The 19,785-nt window shown below is 34.4% G+C and overlaps 1 protein-coding gene across 2 annotated transcripts in view; it reads left to right on the plus strand.

The window, feature by feature from the left end:
- Positions 1–5,083: 5,083 nt before the first annotated feature.
- The window catches only part of LOC149801569 (uncharacterized), an 82,967-nt gene continuing 68,265 nt past the window's right edge, over positions 5,084–19,785 (plus strand). For both annotated transcript variants that reach the window (XR_016420683.1, XM_089955795.1), the window contains exon 1: positions 5,084–5,272. The gene's annotated coding sequence lies outside the window, so the exon portion shown is untranslated. The remainder of the gene's footprint in view (positions 5,273–19,785) is intronic.

Raw genomic sequence — 19,785 nt, forward strand, 5'->3', positions numbered from 1 at the left:
GAAAAAGTAGAAAAGTTGTTCACCAAATCTATCCTTGATTTTAAGGTCAGCAACAAGATACAATGTTTTTATTATTAGGTATTTGCATCAATGAAATAAACTTTTAAAAAATCAATCAAAATCAAACAGTACTGAACTGAATTCTGAAGAAAAAAAATCAAGTCCAGTAAATAATATTACATTACAATAACATGTAATGGAATAAAAAATATTTTAAAACTAACAGACAAACAAATAATTTAAATATAGATAACACTCCTCCCATAAAAGGAAAAGAAAGATTTATATAATAAAGCTTTCTTTTTACCATAGGTCAATTATACATAAGGTTTATATAAAACAAGGCTTGTCAGTTACAAGTGGATTTACCACAACCTTATTCCTTGCTAGTTCGTTGCCTAGTAATAAAGTAATGCCCTCAACGGGTAAAGAATGCAAAGTACCTGATAATAAAAGACTCTAAGAAGCTCCAGTGTTCCTTAACATTTTAATAGGGATGGGATTGGCTGAATCACCCATGAGTGATATAGAACCCTTCGACATGAATGGTTCATAATTCTCCATAATAAAATCAGACTGGGGTTTATTAAACCCAACACATGTATTGCTTTCAATACATGACCATGACCATTATCTCCTAGAAATAAGAGCATTTGGAATAGGTCTGTCTTTATTACGTTGCTTATTTTTCAATTTGTAGCAATCATAAATAACGTGTCCTTTCTTCTTGCAGTAGGTACACGTAGGAAGAGATAAGAATTTCTGATCATTTGTTTTTCTTCTTTCTTTTACTGCATTTGTTCTTTCTGTAACTTAATTTTTTCTTTCTGTGACTGCATTTGTGTCTCTCTCCTCTTTCTCCACTTGCAACTGCATTTGTTTCTCCTCTTTCTGAAGTTCAAGCTTTCTTAACTCTAAGTCCATCTTGTACTTTAAGTCCTTTACTTTTATGCCAGAGTCTGATACAGAATTATTGATCGAAACCAAAACACGTTTACCGAAAACATTCTTTTCCACCAAATACTGGACCAAAATATTTTTTATTCTTGCTTCCTTGAAGAAGCTTTTGCCTCAGAAATATCACATTTTCTGACAAGCTGAATCAATTCATCTTTTTTCAAACAGTCTAATTGCTCCTTGGTAGGATTTGAAAGAACGATCTCCACTTTCGATGACATTGTAAAAAAAAGCCACGTTGATTTCACTAAAGATTTATAAAATCTGAAATAATACTTGGGACTTAAACAATTCAGAATCTAGGGGAATTAAAAAAAAATGTTTTCTTAAATATTTTAGCCAAATTTCGTATCCCAAAGACGAGCACCCCAATTTTTTCTTACGAGTCCATGCTCTTAAAATAAGTAACAGAAAAGAGTGAGGACAAGGACAAAAAGCAATGTACAATTTAACAAATCATTTATTTCCCTAGACTACAAAGCAAAAAAAGAGCTTACCTTATTTCGAATTAAATCCAAATTGTAATCCAAGAATAAAAACACAAGTCCTATCATTGAAAAGTTCTAAGTTCAAATCCCGATGGAAATCCAAGATGGAAGGCGATGACATCTGCAATAGTTAGTGTTGTACTGATGTGTCAACAATCTATTAATCACAGAAAGTACTATTCCAGGTTTTGAATTCCGTATAAATTCAGGTAAATGTCTTTGTCCAAGAATTAATTTAGAGCACTTTTATATTTCATCGGGAAACAATCACTTGAAATTCAATAATTTGAAGATAATACAAATTCAGCCCCAAACTGGACACAACATAAAACAACTTCTATATATAAGTAGGACAGAGGACCAGTACTGTTGTACTTTGGAAGCACTCTAGAGATATTATGAACTCCTGAGAGAGTGACTGGTGCTAGGTAAAGTTGTTCGCTTTTGCAACATGCAGATTCAAAAGAACGTTGGCATTCATCTATGTTACTTTCATGGACTATGGCTGACATTTCTTACGATATTGTACTTCTGTAAATTGTAAATGATGTAGGGAGACAATTAACCAAAATTATCGCTCCCGTGTGCTCCACAAATCAGCCTGAATTAGTGCAAATAACACCATGTTTATCAGTTAGTAAAATAAAGGAAAAAAGTTTTAAAGTGCAACGAATGAATTACTAAATATATAAATTAAAAAAAAAAAGAGTTATCTGCTTTTTTCACAAGTTACCTATGAAGTCTAGTTAGTGAAACTAAGTCGCCCTTGCAGTTTTTTTAATTTGTTATTTTGCAGGTGCACGTATGAAGTAAAGCCAAGATGGTTTCTCAGTAACTCATATTACTTATCAATCATACAACAAAATAAAAAGAACTATAAGTTTACATTGACAATACATAAGTGTCACGTGCCCCCGACTGAATTATTACTAACCCCAGAGATGGACGGACAATTAAAAGGTTAAATAGGTTGGAGCCCCCAGTCACCAAAGCTGATCGTCTAGGTGTATAGACTATAAAAATAAGGTGAAAGGTATAACAATTTAATAAACTACATCTTGGTGTTCGACAATTACAGAACAATTCTTAAATGCAAGACCTATCCAAATTGCTAGTTATTTCATCACGTAAAATTAAAGGTGAGACTGTTTCCGTCCCGTGTCCCTTCTATGTTATTCATCTGTAACTTTCGCGTTGTATTCCTTTGTCAGTATTTCCGGTACCTTTGTTTCCGTTCTCTCGACCCTCCTTGTCGGTACTTCCTGTACCTTTGTTTCCGTCTCCCGGTCCTGCCCCTTCGCACAACTGCCTACTTCCAATTGCTCTCCTCGTCTCCTTCTCTCTAATTTTTGGGTAGCGACCTATTCCACCCGGAAAGCCTCCTCAGAAGCATTTGTTCCAAACCTCGTCCGAAGTTCCTATAACTCCTTTCCCGCCCTTTTACGAGTGCCTAATTTGTTCTGGGAATGAAATCTAGTGTCTCCAACTTCTCCCACGTCCAAACGTGCACTGATTCTTTCACAATGAACGTAACAGAATAATATGTGTCTGCGTGAGGATCCCGTCCAAAATGTGACTATCATAGTTCTGACTGGATACCTGTGGTCTCTTTGAAAACTGTCTGGGGTGCTTGCATTGATATGATATAATGTCGGGTTCCAGGTTTCTAAGCCTAAGCCGACCGGTGACATCACTGCTGATTGCAAAACAGAGTTTTTCACCGCAACCGCGAATCTGGCCGTAACGCAATGGCTAAGGTACGGACACGTAATTTCTTTGTTGCAGAATCGGTCTCATATCGTAATATTATATAACACAAATTGACATTACCCAAAATACTTTGAATTACGAATTCTATCATAAGAAACGTATAACATGAGTTATGAACTGTTAGCAAATTTTCTCACACAACGTGACAAAAAGGTACACAATGTCTTTTTCAAAACCAATATAACCAGTTAGGAAAACCGGGGAAATTCTTTCTTTAAAAATATAAAATACAAAACTATATATATATATATATATATATATATAGAGAGAGAGAGAGAGAGAGAGAGAGAGAGAGGACGCAGACTGGTTCCCTGTCTATGGGGTCAGACAACTAATTATTTTTCTATATATTACCTACAATCATTTATTTCATCTAAGCTAAGATCAACATTCCAATGACGCAAAGATTCCAGGGTGTCAATGCCATTATAGTACATTAAAAAAACAATACAGGTTTTCAGATGTTACCCTGACATTTATTTTAGTCATGGTAGACCAAAGCCTACTGGAATCATGATTCCATATCTGGGTCAATGCAAACATAGTTACTGACCGTATTCCATACTTGCTTTACCTGTTAATTCCACCACACCGCTTTCACGACCACGATAAAAAACGTCACAAAGAAAAGAATGACTCCTTCCCAATCATTCCATGGTATTTAAAAAAAATCAGTACTGTCCTTAATTTTTCAGTGTGGAGGGAAGACCAAACTACACCTCTAAATTTAGATTGAACTATTTGACTACCACTCCATACCGAAGACATTTTATTGTGGTCTGACCCCTTTAAATACACATATGGACGGTTGAGACTGGAGAAGTGTATGCTATTCCGATTTGCCTACTGTTACGTGTTTAGGCTCGAATAAACAGTAACACAAGAAAGAGCGAAAACAACAAGCTTTGAAAATATAACAAATAATTTATTTCCCTGGAAAAATACTGTACATATGAAAAAATATGAGAACTTACGGTTTCCAGAATCCAATCCAAAAATAATACAAGAATAATCCACGAATAATTTTTGTTTAAGTCCTAATATTAAAATGTTCTAATGATTCCAAGTTCGAGTCCCGACAAAGAATCCAATATGGAAGGCGATGACTTAAGCTGTAGCCTGTAATGTGTTAAAGTCTACAGTTCCTTGTACAAACACAATAATTTATCCTCCGGTTTTGGAAATCCAAATAATTATTTAAAGAAATGTCCTTGTTGAAGAATTCTGTATTAATACAATAATATTTCCAGAGAAACGAATTAATCTTTTAGAGTCCAAGTAATCTGAAAAAGAATTAACATATAACTCAAAAACTCAAATTTCAATACTTCAATACTGGTCACAACAGAAGAAAACAACTTGACATTAAGTGTTTAAAAGCCCATACTCTCTCTCTCTCTCTCTCTCTCTCTCTCTCTCAACATCACTATTAATGCTAGGCATTTCGCAATTTCGGAAATGCCTAATTGCGAAATAGAGGATAACGTGATCATGTTTACATGTAAAAGTCACATAGCGCCTGTATGACCTTGATAAGAACCAATCATTTTACTTCTAGAAAAAAAGTTGTTTACTTAATCCTCAATCAAGGCCAGGAACTAAGTCACAAATAGAAACAAGTATTTCTATTATTAGGTATCTAAGGGAAAAAAATCAGGTCAAACTGAATTTTCTGAAAAATATAAAATTTCTAGTAAACAAAATATTATTACATTGACATGTAAAGAAAATAAAAAGATTCCAAAACCCACAAACAATCAAATCAATCAAATACAAATTAAATAAAATATAAATTAAATCAAACATACGTAACACTACTCATAGAATCGCAACTTCGCGCGTCCATTTCCGTCAGACCTTGTTTCTTTCGAACTTCAGGGAAAAGGCCGAAGATATTCCGATTGCAATCCACAGTGTTTGCCATGGACGATAACATTTTGCATAACTATATTACGTCTGGCGGGAGTGATCTTCTAGTTCATCATTGTCCGCCATAGTCGATTTGCAGGTTGAAAGAATGTCAAAGGATGCTTTGCAGAAATGACATGTATACTCAAGTAAGTAAATATTAAGTAAGTATTTGTATTTTTGTCAGATCAGTTACATCTGACACATGGATGATGTTAGTTGGCCGCCTTTTTTTGTGAGAATGTTCTACTTTCTAAAAGCCTCGCTGTTGCCTACAGTGTAGGGAACGATTGCCAAACTCATTCATACCATGTAAGGCGTCCACCCAGAGTTAAATTTATCTTGTTTGGTTTAGACGCAAACAACAGAAATATCAGGGTAGACTTATTACATTGTAGGAATAGTACGGAGTCCGGTATTATTCAATTTCTGGAATTGGTAAGAGAGGTTCAGAGCGCGTGAGTCGGCAATGTACAGCTTCACTTCAGGGTTATTGTCTCATTTAGCCCCCCCCCCCCCCTCCCCCAGTTGGTTGCATGAAGCAACCAAGTACGGCCTACGCTGCCATCTATTTGAAATATATCGTTGATACGCTTGATATTGTTATGTATATCGATATTGTGTGCTTAAATTTTTTTTGTCGGTAATTTAAGTTTTTTTTTCTGTTATTACGTACCTGAATATTGTGTTATGTATATTTAAGTTTATTAATGTGATTGAATCGCCTGGAGGGACTACCTGATAGTTGTCCTGTTTTGATTACCTCTGATTTTTTTTCACGATTACAAATGGTGAACAATATGTTTATTAAAATTTAAGTTTTAGGCCTAAGTTTGGGTATGAATTGGATGGAATTTTCCATTTGAAATGCCCCACATTATGTGCATTAGATTTTGTAAACAAAGTGCAGTTTCTTATTAGTCTATGAGAATGTTATATATATTTAATTTGTATTTGTTAGTTTTTCTCTGTGATTATGTTTAATTATATATATATAGTTAATATGTCCCAGTGAGTGTGGGTTAAATATTAGGATCATTATCTTGGCCCAAGGTCATTATGTTCACCATATTCTTTTTGTTTATAATTTTAGTAATAGACCATGTCTAAATGAAAACTTAGATTGTTCTATAAATGAACTTTTGGCTCATATTTTGTCTTATTTTTTTTATTTTTTTTTTTATAATCTTGTTAACTGGAGAATCATTCACTCCTGCAGTATCAGCTAAAGCAGAAATCAGTCTTATTTTTGTGTTCTAATTAGATGTTGGTGAATTTATTTGTTCAAATTATTTATTCACAGTAAATAAAAAGTGCTCTTTGATGTTCTTGGACAGATATATTAGCATGGAATTATAGTGAATTCAGACAAAGGCATGATGGATTATGTTATTGTGATTAATTGTAAGACTTAGCACATCATCACACTTGAGGACACTGGTAGATTCAGACAACTGGCACATCAATGCCTTTGGCGCTGGATCTTATTTTGAACACCAATGGAACTTAATTAGTACTTTATTCATTAGGACTCATGATAGAACTTTTTGGACCACATGTATTTGAGATTCAGTTTGCAATACTAAGTTCTTTTTAAATTTTCACTTTGTGTTCTAGGGAAATATATTATTTGGTGAATTTTACAAAGCTTGTTTGATTTTGCTTTTTTTCTGTTACTTAGTTAAAGACGAGAGTTGTATAAGGAATCTATGATGTGATCTGTTAGTTGTGTTGAGATATAATTTTGAAAGAAATCGTTTATTTAGAATTATTCTTTGGAATTTCAGAGTACACACTGACATTTTGGATTTAAACACAACTCTGTGATTATTGAGAACATGTTCAAAGATATCTTGGATTACATGGTACATCAAGCATTCTTGCTTTAAGATCTAGCTAAATTAGTTGTATTACTGTTGTGTCCAGAAATTCATTTGGGCTGGAATTTATTTATTCAGATCATTTAATTCAAGTGATTTATCTTTGGAAATACAGAGTGCTCATAAAAAAAATGATTCTTAAACCAACATTCATTGGGATTTATAGTGAATTCAAAGAATCAATACTTTCAGCATTGGATTTGTGAATGTGCAGTAGTTTGTTTGCTTGCACAATTGGTATCAACACCACATGTAATACATTCGCCTTGGGCTATAACACTACACTGTCAGAACTTCCTTGCTACAGCAAGGGGGCATCTCACAAATTAATAAGCTGCTTCAACTCATTGTAGGCCCCAAAAAATTCATAGTGTAACGTTTTATTGATCCACATAAGGTTAATGTTTTCATGGAAAAAAGGTTCATCCCAGCCTAGCACTTGACCAAAAGAAAACTAAGGAGAAGTAAAATATAGTAGATTTATTTTATATGAACATTGGTATCACACAGTACAGACACTCATATTATACATGTATGTATATGGTTTATTCATCTATGGGTACTGACATGTACCCAATACTGGAGAAACGTACAAGTTTACAATGACTTTACATTACTCCACAATTTATACAATACAGAACATCTCATATTTATGGCTTGTAAGGTTAATAATTCCATTTCTTTATTTCTTTGCACATATATTTTCTTTGGGACTGTTACCCAGGATTGGAGAGAAGATTTTAAAAGTATGTCTCCATAGATGAAGAAATATAGTAATTTGGAATGTATTCCAAACAGGATAAATTTATACTTCATCTAATATTGTTATGGGTGGTTTTATTCCAACTTCAGTGATACCTGAAGCATTGCCATAGCCATGGTTTAGGGTTTTGTTTCTTTTATTACAACCGCTTAAGTTGATGTTTCATTGTGTGAAAACAGCTTTTATCTGTCGATGCAGACGTATTTATATACAAATATAGTAGCTAATGGAAACTCAGCTAATGAAAATGCATAATGACACATCCTGCCTTATGACGTAATTTCATTATCTCCACACTGGAGATTGTGGTACTGCAGTGATGCCACGAGTCGGAATGCAGCTGAGTTTACAAGGATTAAGCATGTTAATCAAAGCATCATGAAAGAGATACATTAATATTTAAGAGAGTATCAATCAAGGTGACTAAATATAGTAATATCAAGACATGGCATGTTTAATGTATTTCAAAACATACCTCAAGTGTGGCAAGTTTCCATAGCGTGGCAGCTTTCGGTTACGTGAGGAAATCATCATTCTTCTCTCCATCGTGACACCTTGCAAGGGAAGGATGTATTTGCATGACTTTAATAAGAAATGAGGACATACGACTAAAAATTTGTTACATTGCACCCTTACTGAGAAAATCATTCATCCCAAATGGAACTTGAATAACAGATTCAGTATTAAGACAAGGCGATCCCAACATTGGAGAACACAATGACAACATGAAGGTAACTAAGACTTTTGTTAATACATTATACATTAAAATAATTAATATGGTTGGAGATAAAACTAATTTCCCAAAAATGTATGATAGTAAAATCTCCAGTTATGCATTCTCATGTAACAAACATTCATGCATAATATTATTGAATGAGATACATAAGCAACATTTATGACATATAGGAAAATCTCTCGCTCTCTCTCAATACGTTTAAATATGTACATGTAAAATGTAGGTGTTGTGTTAGACCAAAATATTTAAAGGCAAAATATGACTAATTCATATTTTCCAGCTACATATAATGAGAATATTGAGTTCCTATTAAAATGTTTAACGTGGGGAAACTTTTCATGCCAAAGATAATGAGACTTTTGTTTTGTGGTCCAATAGGTAATTTTAATACTGTATCTATACATTTTTTAATCGGTCTTGGATTATTTTCTCCAAGTTTGATAATTCATAAAGCTGAACTTTTGCCAGGAGTTCCTCTAATTGTACATAGCTGGATATTGGGCCAAAATTGATATTCCTGAGATAATATAGTCCTAAAATACCTTGGGTCACGGTCGATAAAATATGTATAAACTTTTTCTGCTTCATAGGGTTGCAGAGGGGATTCCTTGTTTATCATATTGCTCAGATAATGGATCTGCCTGCATGGTTGGAGTGGAAGTTTCAAATTTGGTCCCACCAATGTTGGTAATTATCTGCTGTGATTGGCATGCAGCCATAACCATAAGTCTGATAAAGGACTTGTTGGTTGGTTCATAAGTTGTAGTTAGGTCCTCGGGTCCTTCCACTTCATATTCAGAATATATTATTGACAAGGCATCTCTGTCAGGTAGGGTTGATTTGACTGAACAAGCAGACTTGGTGGAATCAGCGGTCATTTTTCTTATACTGTACTCGGTCCTACTCATGGTTAGACTTGATGGATGAGGACAGTGCTCTAGATGTTTCCTGTTCAACATGGGTTTCCAGCCTGGTGGTTTCTTGTTCAGTGGATAATAAAGGGGTGATCTGCCCATGTGTACCAGCACCAGTTGAGTCCATTTCTTTCAGATGAAGAAGAGGAGGAGGAGGAAGATGACCAAGATGAAATAGAAGGAATACATTGATCAGCTTTGGTCTGCATCTCTTATGGACACCAACTCCAGGATTGATGATTACTATTTGATGTTTCAGCAGCCATTGGTTTGGATACATGTATAGTTGAAATAGAGACAGTTGTTACTTGAGTGTTGTTGATGGGCTTGGAGTTGGGTATTGCTATGGTCTTATTAGACTTCTTTCTTATTGATGGCTGTTGTCAACGCTACTTTTCTTCTTTTATTGTAAGGCCTGTTTGACTGTCGATCTGCATAAGGGCAATACACCTTCCTGCCTTCTCTTTTGATGGTTTCTTATTGGCAGAAGTTTTCTGTAGCTATGTATTTTTCTTCCAATTTTTCTGCTGGTGTTGTAGGTTCCCTTGTAACGAATTGGACATACTGTCTATGGTTTCTAATAAATTTATTGTACTCTCTCACTTCCTTCTGGCCATATTTCATATTTGCTATCTTGACGAGGTTCATGGTGGCTCCAGGGCACTATTGATGTTTGCTGACTGCTTTAGATATGCTACACCTGTATCCAAATTCAGAGTGTGCAGTGGTGATGTGTCTTTCACAATAGTGGAGCTTGGCAAGTTCCACGTCTCCACATATAGTACATTTGAACATTGTAATCTGGAAGTAAAATGTGAAATGTACAGGATGGAGCATAAGAAGAATACAGCTATATGTACGGTAAGTAATTATTTAGTTAATTCAACCAGCTTGCTTTGTTGTCCCCTCTGTAAGGTTTAAGTAAATTGTGATGAACCACTTTAGGTTTTGATTTTGGAGTTTTCTGGATGTGAAAGAAACTTCATTTATCTTTTGATTATGAGAAATGGACCTTCCCATGGACAGTGTAATTTTCTATCTCTGCCTTTTGTATGTGTGTTATATAACCACAAAAAAAATCTCCTTTTTCATTAGGATTTAGCTGGATATTTTTGTCATAATCTTTTTTCCATGTGTTTTGAAGAAAGTTTAATCTCTTACCTTGCAAGTGCATGTATTGTCTCTAATTTCTTTCTTAATCCAAGTGCATAATCAGTTTTTGTTTTCCATTTCAGTTTCAACTCTACCCAGAACAAGATCTACTTTTAAATTTATGTTTCAACCAAAATTCGTCTCACTGGGAGAAACATCTGTTGATTAATGCTCTGTTGACGTATATACCATCATGAGAAGGTAAAAATGCTCATCCCAATCTCCTTTCTTCTTTGAAACAAAAGCTGAAAGCATGGATTCAATACTTCTTTTTTCCCTTTCCACCATGCCATCAGATTGAGGTCTGTACAGGGTGGTATGGGTTTTCTCTATTCCAAGTATTTTACAAACTTTCTGAAATAATCTGATTCAAAGTTAGTACCTTGGTCAGAATGTAACTGCATGGGGGTGCCAAAATGGTTACTAATCTTTCAACAAGTTTCTGTGCAATAGTTGTAGCATTTTGATTCCTAATGGGGATAGCATCAACTCATTTTGTGAAATAGTCGGCAACCACCAGTAAATATAAGTTCCTTTTATTACTTTTTGGTAAAGGCCCAAGCACATCAATTGCCTATCTTTCTATAGGGTCTTCTACTTTGTAGGATTTAGTAGGTCCTTTTCTTTTTTAATGAGATGGTTTCCTGGAAGCACATTGGTCCCAAACATTATACCAATGTTTTATGTCTTTGCTCATGTGGCGCCAGAAGTATCTTTCTCCAATGTTTGAAAGGGTTTTCTTAAATCCTAAATGACCGTCCATTACACTGTTGTGCAACTGCTTCACAACAACAGCTTTTAAGCTTTGAGGAATAACTGTTTGAAATTTTGGTTGTCTCCCTTGTCCTGGGTCCCATTTATGGCATAGTAAATTATTGTATATTTCCAAGGAGTCAAATCTTGCCCAATAATATTTAGTACTTGTCAACTAAGTGGGAAATCTCAAACCATGTGGGTCTCACACCACTATTTATCCAAGATATCACCTGTTTTAGTACTGGATCTTGTTTTTGTAAATACTCATTTTTATTATTTATTGTATCGAGGTTATTGTTATTGTCTGTTTTGTCATTTATCATTTCAACATTTTCATAGCCAATGTCCTTAGTGTTTGCATGATGATCTCGGGACCTGGTATGTACCCTATAGCATTTGGAAGAATCTGACTGTTCTGAATGTGACTTTTCAATATATGCATTTTCATATATCCTTTCTGCTCGGGTACAGTGATTACATTCCAGACTTAGACAAGGTCTGCAAGATAATGCATCTGCATTATATATATGTCCAGCTCTATACTCTATTTTGAACTGATAGGAAGACAGAAATTCAATCCAGCAAGCAACAATTAGAGAACCATGATCTGTTCCAACTTTAAAATATCTTTCATACAAAATATGGGTGAAATGTTTTATCAAACTTACTATGGCTATTAGTTCTCTACGAGCCGCACAGTATTTCCTTTCAGTCCTGCTAAAAGTTTCGCTGTAATTGCATATAACCATTACTACTCCATTTTGTACTTGTGATAGGATGGTACCCAGACCTAAATAGGTGCATTAGTGTCCAGTATGAACAAGTCATCAGGTGTAGGATATACCAGTATTGGAGAACTTGTCAAGGCCCTTTTCAGCATGTCAAAGACAGCCTGACAGTCTTCTGTCCAGATAAATCTTTAACTCTGCTCAGTAAGTTGTGTGAAGGTCTTGATATCTCAGCAAATCCATAGACAAACTTTCTATAATATGAGCACAGGCCTAAGAATTGTCTAATCTCTTTAAAATGTGTGGTTGTTGGCCAGTTGTTGACAGTGTCACTTTTATCAGGATCAGTAGCAATGCCATTCTCGCTTACAATATACCCCAAGAAAGACAGACTTTCTAAATAAAGCACATTTCTCTGGGTTCATCTTATGGTTTGCATTCCTAAGTCTTTCAGAAAGTTGTCTTAAATTTTCTACGTGTTCATCAAAATTCTTAGAGAAGACTATAATATCATCAAGGTAGATAAGACATATTTTCCAAGTTAGCTTTGATAAGACCTTTTCCGTCAACTTTCAAAGGTTGTAGGTGCTGTACACAATCCAAATGGCATTGTAACAATCTGCCGTAGTCAACCACCAGGTATATGGAAAGCAGTTTTGGGTCTGACTTAGGAGCAACCTTAACTTTCCAATAACCACTTTTTGGGTCACGAGTGGAGAACCACTTTGATCAAGACAGTGCTTCTATGGTACTCTCAATTCTTGGTAGAGGGTGACCATCTTTTATTGTAACATCATTAAGTTTTCTATAATCAATGCAAATTCTCAAAGTATTATCTTTCTTTCTTACTAAGACAACTGGAGAACACCAGGGTATGTTAGATTCCTCAATTACCCCATTTGCTGCTATATCTTCAATTTCTTTCTGTACTTCTTTCATACAAGCTAATGGAACCTTTCTGGGTTGCTGCCTGATAGACGGTGAATCACCTGTATTATCATGATGTTCAACTAGATCTGTTAAACCCACGTCATTGGTTGATCTTGAGAAAGTTTACTGATATTCCATTAGTAGGTCTTTAAGAACTCCATGTTCAGTCTCGTTTATTTCCTTACCGGACTCCTGGAACAATGAGTCTAAATGTTCAGCTGCTGTGTTTTCACCTAGGCAAGATTCTTTGAACTTTACCTCAGTTCATTAGATTGTTGTTCAATACACAACTTGACCACATCAGCTGTGGCCACTACAGTGTTTTTGTGAAGTTTTATACCACTTGTCAGTAATATTTAGAAACCTCAAGGGTACAGTTAGTAGGATTGACAACAGTTTTAGCCAACAATATTTCTTGTTTTTGAAGTTTGGTGTTGGTTCCATTATAATGGTTGTTTCTTTAATAACTGGGTCAGTAAGTTTTCCAGGGACAATAATTTCACTATTGGGAGGGATGATAACATCATCATCCAAGACTAAAACACGGCTACAAAATGGGTTCCATTTCAGTTTGATGCAGAAAGCATGAAATATTTTCCCCTTTAACTGTTATAGTTTTTATTTAAGAGAATATCAGTAGAATGTGTAGTCATGAAGTCTAGACCAAGGATTCTGTTATGTTCTATATTAGCTTTGAGAACGTCATGCCTGAACTTTTGACTGCCTAGTGAAAGGTCAAGCCATCATTTTCCTAGGAAAGGTCTCCTATCTCCAGTAGCAGTAACCAAATTTAATTTCACAGGTTCAGTCTGAAGTTTCTCCATACTGCCTAATTTCTCTTTAAATTTATGGCTAATGATAGTAACACTGGCACCAGTATCCACAAGCAAAGGTACTTGGTAATTTTGTATTTTAGCACAAAGAACCCATGATTACTGTCATTTATATTGCTAATCATAATATCAGTGGGTCTTTCTTTCATTTCTGCTGACTTCTGACCCTCAAATTCAGCTCTAACTAGTTTTCCTCTGTCTGTCTGTCTGTCTGCTCTTTGATTAGCTATTTCTGTCTGTATATGGTTGAGTCTGTTTATTATCCCTACCCTGGAAGCTTTGGTTGCCATTTCAATATCGGTTATATCTTTGGCTTCCATTATAATTCTGTTGGTTCATTTTATTGTAACTCTGATTACCATTCCAGGTATTTGTTTGTGCATTTGAGAATCTGTTCTCTCCAGAGTTACCCCCCTTTCGAGTTTCTATTAATTGTTTACTTGTACTTTTCAGGGCTTTGGTTGATTTATTAAGGGTTTTAATGTCAATTTCCTCATTTTTTATCAGGGCTGCTTCTGGGTCTGACAGACAGTTACACTGCTTTCATGCTGTACAGATAGTTGGAAGGAATTCCCTCGTTGTCTCTCAGCAAGTCTGTGTGCTTCCAGAAGGATAGCATGACTTTCAGCTTCATTGATAGTTTTAGGCCTAAGTTCCCATATGCAAAGCCTTAATTTCTGAATCTGGGATAGAGTCAATGAACTAATCAATAGCCAAAGTGTTTAATACGGCTGCCTCAGTTGATGGATAGGCTAACCTGGTTAGCTTTCGAACAGATTGTGCAAGTTCTGATAAGGACTCATCTTTTCCCCTAACTTGTTTTCTAGTTTGCTTTATACAATTCTGATCGTTCAGGTGATCCAAATCTGATATTTAGTATCTGAACCAAAAAATCTTGCCTCTCTCTCTCTCTCTCTCTCTCTCTCTCTCTGACTTAATTCTGTTAGAACTCCCATAGCATTACCACTAAGACTTCCAGCCAGGTGTAAGGATTTTTCATGGTAGTTCCAGATATTGATCTGTACAACAATTTCAAATTGAGACAAATACTCTTCAAAATCTAAATGCCCTTTGTACTGCTTGGGCTTGATTTTAATTGTCACTTGCCACTAACAGGGGTTGGGTTTTGTGAAAAAGAAGATTCCATATGGTTTTAATTTATGTTTTTTTTATATTGGATTGGTGTGCTAGTGATTCTGTAATCACCCTGAGAAAACCTATTTCCAGTTGCTACTATAGAAATATGTTTTTCCAAAGTGTTTACATGGTCTTTAAGAGAATTAAAATCTTTTTCTAGCTCTCTTACATTTTCATTCACTTCTTGTTTCATTGAATTTTTCATGTCCAGTAAACTTCTCATATTTACTTGTCTAAAGAGATCTAGCTGCTCAGTTTATTTAAGGTATGAATGCCATAAGAGCCATGTTTTGTATATTTTCAGATGGATAATCAAAATGGTGCAAAACGTGAGTTTCTTCCTCCTGACCTTACTCCAGCGCTGGACTCAAACTGAGATCTTTCTCTTGGGAAAATAATTCCAGAATCATCCATTTTTGATATATTAATTGTTAATAAAAATTGTTCAATAAAATTATGTTCTTTTATTGTACTTGTTTGCTTTTTCAAAATTAAAAAAAATTGAGTGTTCTTTTGGTCCACTAGACACTGGAAAATTTCTGGGAAATAGGAAAATATTTTCCATTAATCCCACTTCTTGATGCCAATATGAGGTCAGTATTTTCATAGAAAAAAGGTTTATTACAGCCTAGCACTTGACCAAAAGACCAACTAAGTCAGGAGAAGTAAAATATAGTAAATTTATTTTATACGAACATTTGGATCACACAGTACAGACAATCATATTATACATGTCAGAATGCAGCTGAGTTTACAAAGATTAAGCATGTGTTATGTGTTTAAGCTCTAATAAACAGTAACAAAGAAATGAAAACAATAAGCTTTGAAAAATTTAAGAAATCAAATTAAGAAATAATGCAAGAATAATCCACGAATTAAATTTTAAAAGTCCTAGTAATGAAATGTTTTAATGAATTCAAGTTTGAGTCCCGATGAAAAATCCAATATGGAAGGCGATGACGTATACTGTAGCCAGTATAGTGCTGTAGTGTCTACAATTCTTTGTTATTCCACAAAAGATAATATTCTGGGGTTTGAATTTCTGATTAAAATGTCAAGAAATGTCTTTGATCAAGAATTCTGTATGAGCACTCAAATAATTCCAGGAAAAAGAATTAATATTTTAGAATCCAAATAATTTGAATAAAAAATTAAACTGTAACTCCAAACTGGTCACAGACAAACACTTTCCAGTGTAAAAACCCAACTAATTTCTTTATAAACAAAGGCTATACTGTCAAACGAGGTGCAAATTAGATACCCGTTCGAGGGTCACGTGATCACATTCCAGGACAGTTTAGAAGCTATTGATATGTCTAAGGTCACATATTCCAGTACAGCCTTGATCTCACTCTATGTATCCCACAATAAAAATAAATAAAAAATAGAAGTTGTTTACTTGATTCTCAATCAAGGCCAGGAACTAGGTCAGTAAAAAGATACAAAGTTCTATTTTTAGGTGTTTTCGACTAAACAGTCAGGACAGGCTAATATCTGGAAAGTATCAAATTCCTGTAAACAAAATTACATTACTTAACATATATTGAAATAAAAAAATAAAAAGATTTTAAAACTTACAAACAAGTAAATTAAATCAAATATACATAACACATCTTAATCAAAGTGTCATGAAAGAGATACATTGATATTTAACAAAGTATGCATCAAGGTAACTAAATATAGTAATATCAAGCCATATCATGTTTAATGTATTTCAAAATGTACCTCAAGCGTGGCAAGCTTCCATAGTGTGGCAGCCTTCAGTTACATGTTGAAATATTCGTTCTTCTCTTGATCACAACACCTTGCAAGGGAAAAATGTATTTGTTTGACTTTTTTAGGAAATGAGGACATGCGACTAAAAATTCATTACAATAGGACAGTCATTTTAAATTTCTGGACAGAAAGGTGAAGTTTATTTTTTTTAGGTGACTTAGCCACCCACTTCGCCTGGTTGCACCACCCCAAAGCATATAATTAAAATCCCAAATTTTAAATTTGTCCTTCATGTATAGAGAATTCAAAATGTAACCAGAACGGCTAGCTGGGAGTCTTGCAGCAGTCAGTCACACTGGCTAATAGCAAGGATGTTGAAAAGACTGCTCTATTAACTGTTGTATTTTTATCACCCAGTCAAACGAATTGCAGTCCTCTCATTTTAAGCATTTTTCTTTACCTGTTCATTTAACAAGATACCTTCAATTTAGGGCAGGAGAATCAAAAAGAGCTTGATTGTATAATTTGTTGATGGCAGAAGGCATATGATGTGAATACTTAAAAATAATCCTTTTTACATTATCATTATTATTATTACTATTATTTCTTTTTTGTTTTCTTATTGTGTTCTTTTATGTATATAACAGCATATGGTACCAACCACTTCCCAGCCTCAGTTGCTTTTTTTATTATGTTTATTTCCATATAAACCATAGTAAAGTATTCAAAAAAGTTATCATAGTTATGTCTGCTTCATAGGTTTTGTAAAGTCTGTCTGAATCTGATGCTGTTCATGACCATAACAACATTACACCAGCTCAAGAAAAATGGTTGAAATAAGGTTTAATTCTGTAGCTGGTGGTTTTCATTTTGCAAAGAAAAAAGTGAAATGATATGTTGTCCTCAGTTAAATTTTTTGAATTAAAGTCATGGTATTTATTAATATTTTTAAATACAGTAAAATCATTAATCAGTATTTATTAATATTTTTAAATACAGTAAAATCAAATGTATATTTCTCTCTTTTTTATGCAGATGTTGCCATCATATTAATGCTTTACATTTCCCTCCAATTTATTGTATAAATATTGATTATCATTAAGATGAGACATGGGTGTATATTTTAGTTTTAGTTTAAAGGATTTTAAGTTTTCAGATATGGTAATGTTAGAAGCGTATTTTACATAGTTCACACATCTGATACTGATACATTCTGACCTATAATACACACATAGTCCCATAGATGATTGTAATTATTGGCAAGAAGTTAGTACTGTTTGAAGTCTAATACACATAGCATTGTAGATCGTAATTATTGGCAGGAAGCTTGTAAGGTTTGAAGTCTGATACACATGGCACCATAGATTGATTTTAATTATTGGCATGAAGCTTGTAATGTTTGAAGTCTAACAAACTTGGCACGGTAGACTGATTGTAATTATTGGCAGGAAGCTTGTACTGTCTGAAGTCTAACACACATATCACCATAGATTGATTTTAATTGTCAGCAGGAAGCTTGTACTTTTTAAAGTCTAATACACATAACACCAGAGATTGATTTTAATTATTGGCAGGAAGGTTGTACTGTTTGAAGTCTAATACACATAGCACCATAGCTTGATTTTAATTACTGGCAGGAAGCTTGTACTGTTTGATGTCCAATACACAGCACCATAGATTAATTTTAATTATTGGCAGGAAGCTTGTACTGTTTGAAGTCTTATAAACATATCATGGTAGACTGATTGTAATTACTGGCAGGAAGCTTGTACTGTTTGATGTCTGATGCACATAGCACCATAGACTGATTGTAATTATTGGCAGGAAGCTTGTACTGTTTGATGTCTAATACACATATCACCATATATTGATTGTAATTATTGGCAGGAAGCTTGTACTGTTTGATGTCTAATACACATGGCACCATAGATTGATTTTAATTATTGGCAGGAAGCTTGTACTGATTGAAGTCTAATAAACATAGCATGGCAGAGTGATTGTAATTTCTGGCAGGAAGTTTGTACTGTTTGATGTCTAATATACAGCACCATAGACTGATTGTAATTATTGGCAGGAAGCTTGTACTGTTTGATGTCTAATACACAGCACCATAGACTGATTGTAATTATTGGCAGGAAGCTTGTACTGTTTGATGTCTAATATACAGCACCATAGACTGATTGTAATTATTGGCAGGAAGCTTGTACTGTTTGATGTCTAATACACAGCACCATAGACTGATTGTAATTATTGGCAGGAAGCTTGTACTGTTTGAAGTCTAATACACATAGCACCATAGATTGATTTTAATTATTGGCAGGAAGCTTGTACTGTTTGAAGTCTAATACACATAACATGGTAAACGGGTTGTAATTATTGGCAGGAAGCTTGTACTTTTTAAAGTCTGGTACACATAGCACCTTAGATTGATTTTAATTATTGGCAGGAAGCGTACGGTTTGAAGTCTAATAAACATAGCACGGTAGACTGATTGTAATTATTGGCAGGAAGCTTGTACTGTTTGAAGTTTATTACACAGAGCACCGAAGATTGTAATTATTGGCAGGAAGCCTATACTGTTTTAATGTCTAATACACAGCACCATAGATAGATTTTAATTATTGGCAGGAAGCGTACTGTTTGAAGTCTTATAAACATAGCATGGTAGACTGATTGTAATTACTGGTAGGAAGCTTGTGCTGTTGAAATCTTATAAACATGGCATGGTAGACTGATTGTAATTATTGGCAGGAAGCTTTTACTGTTTGAAGTCTATTACACATAGCACTGAAGACTGTAATTATTGGCAGGAAGCCTATACTGTTTTAATGTCTAATACACAGCACCATAGATAGATTTTAATTATTGGCAGGAAGCAAACTGTTTGAAATATTATAAATATAGCACGGTAGACTGATTGTAATTATTGGCAGGAAGCTTGTACTGTTTGAAGTCTTATAAACATAGCACCATAGATTGATTTTAATTACTGGCAGAAAGCTTGTGCTGTTTGAATTGCTCTATGTATTATTACCTCTATGTACCAAAAATTATTTATTAAAAGGCATTTTTCCTTATTTGTGAAAGAGTGAGAAAAATCATAATCCACTGTATATG

This window comes from Sinohyriopsis cumingii, chromosome 4 (assembly GCF_028554795.1).
Source record: "Sinohyriopsis cumingii isolate HCF-2022 chromosome 4, ASM2855479v2, whole genome shotgun sequence".
Lineage (NCBI taxonomy): Eukaryota > Metazoa > Mollusca > Bivalvia > Unionida > Unionidae > Sinohyriopsis > Sinohyriopsis cumingii.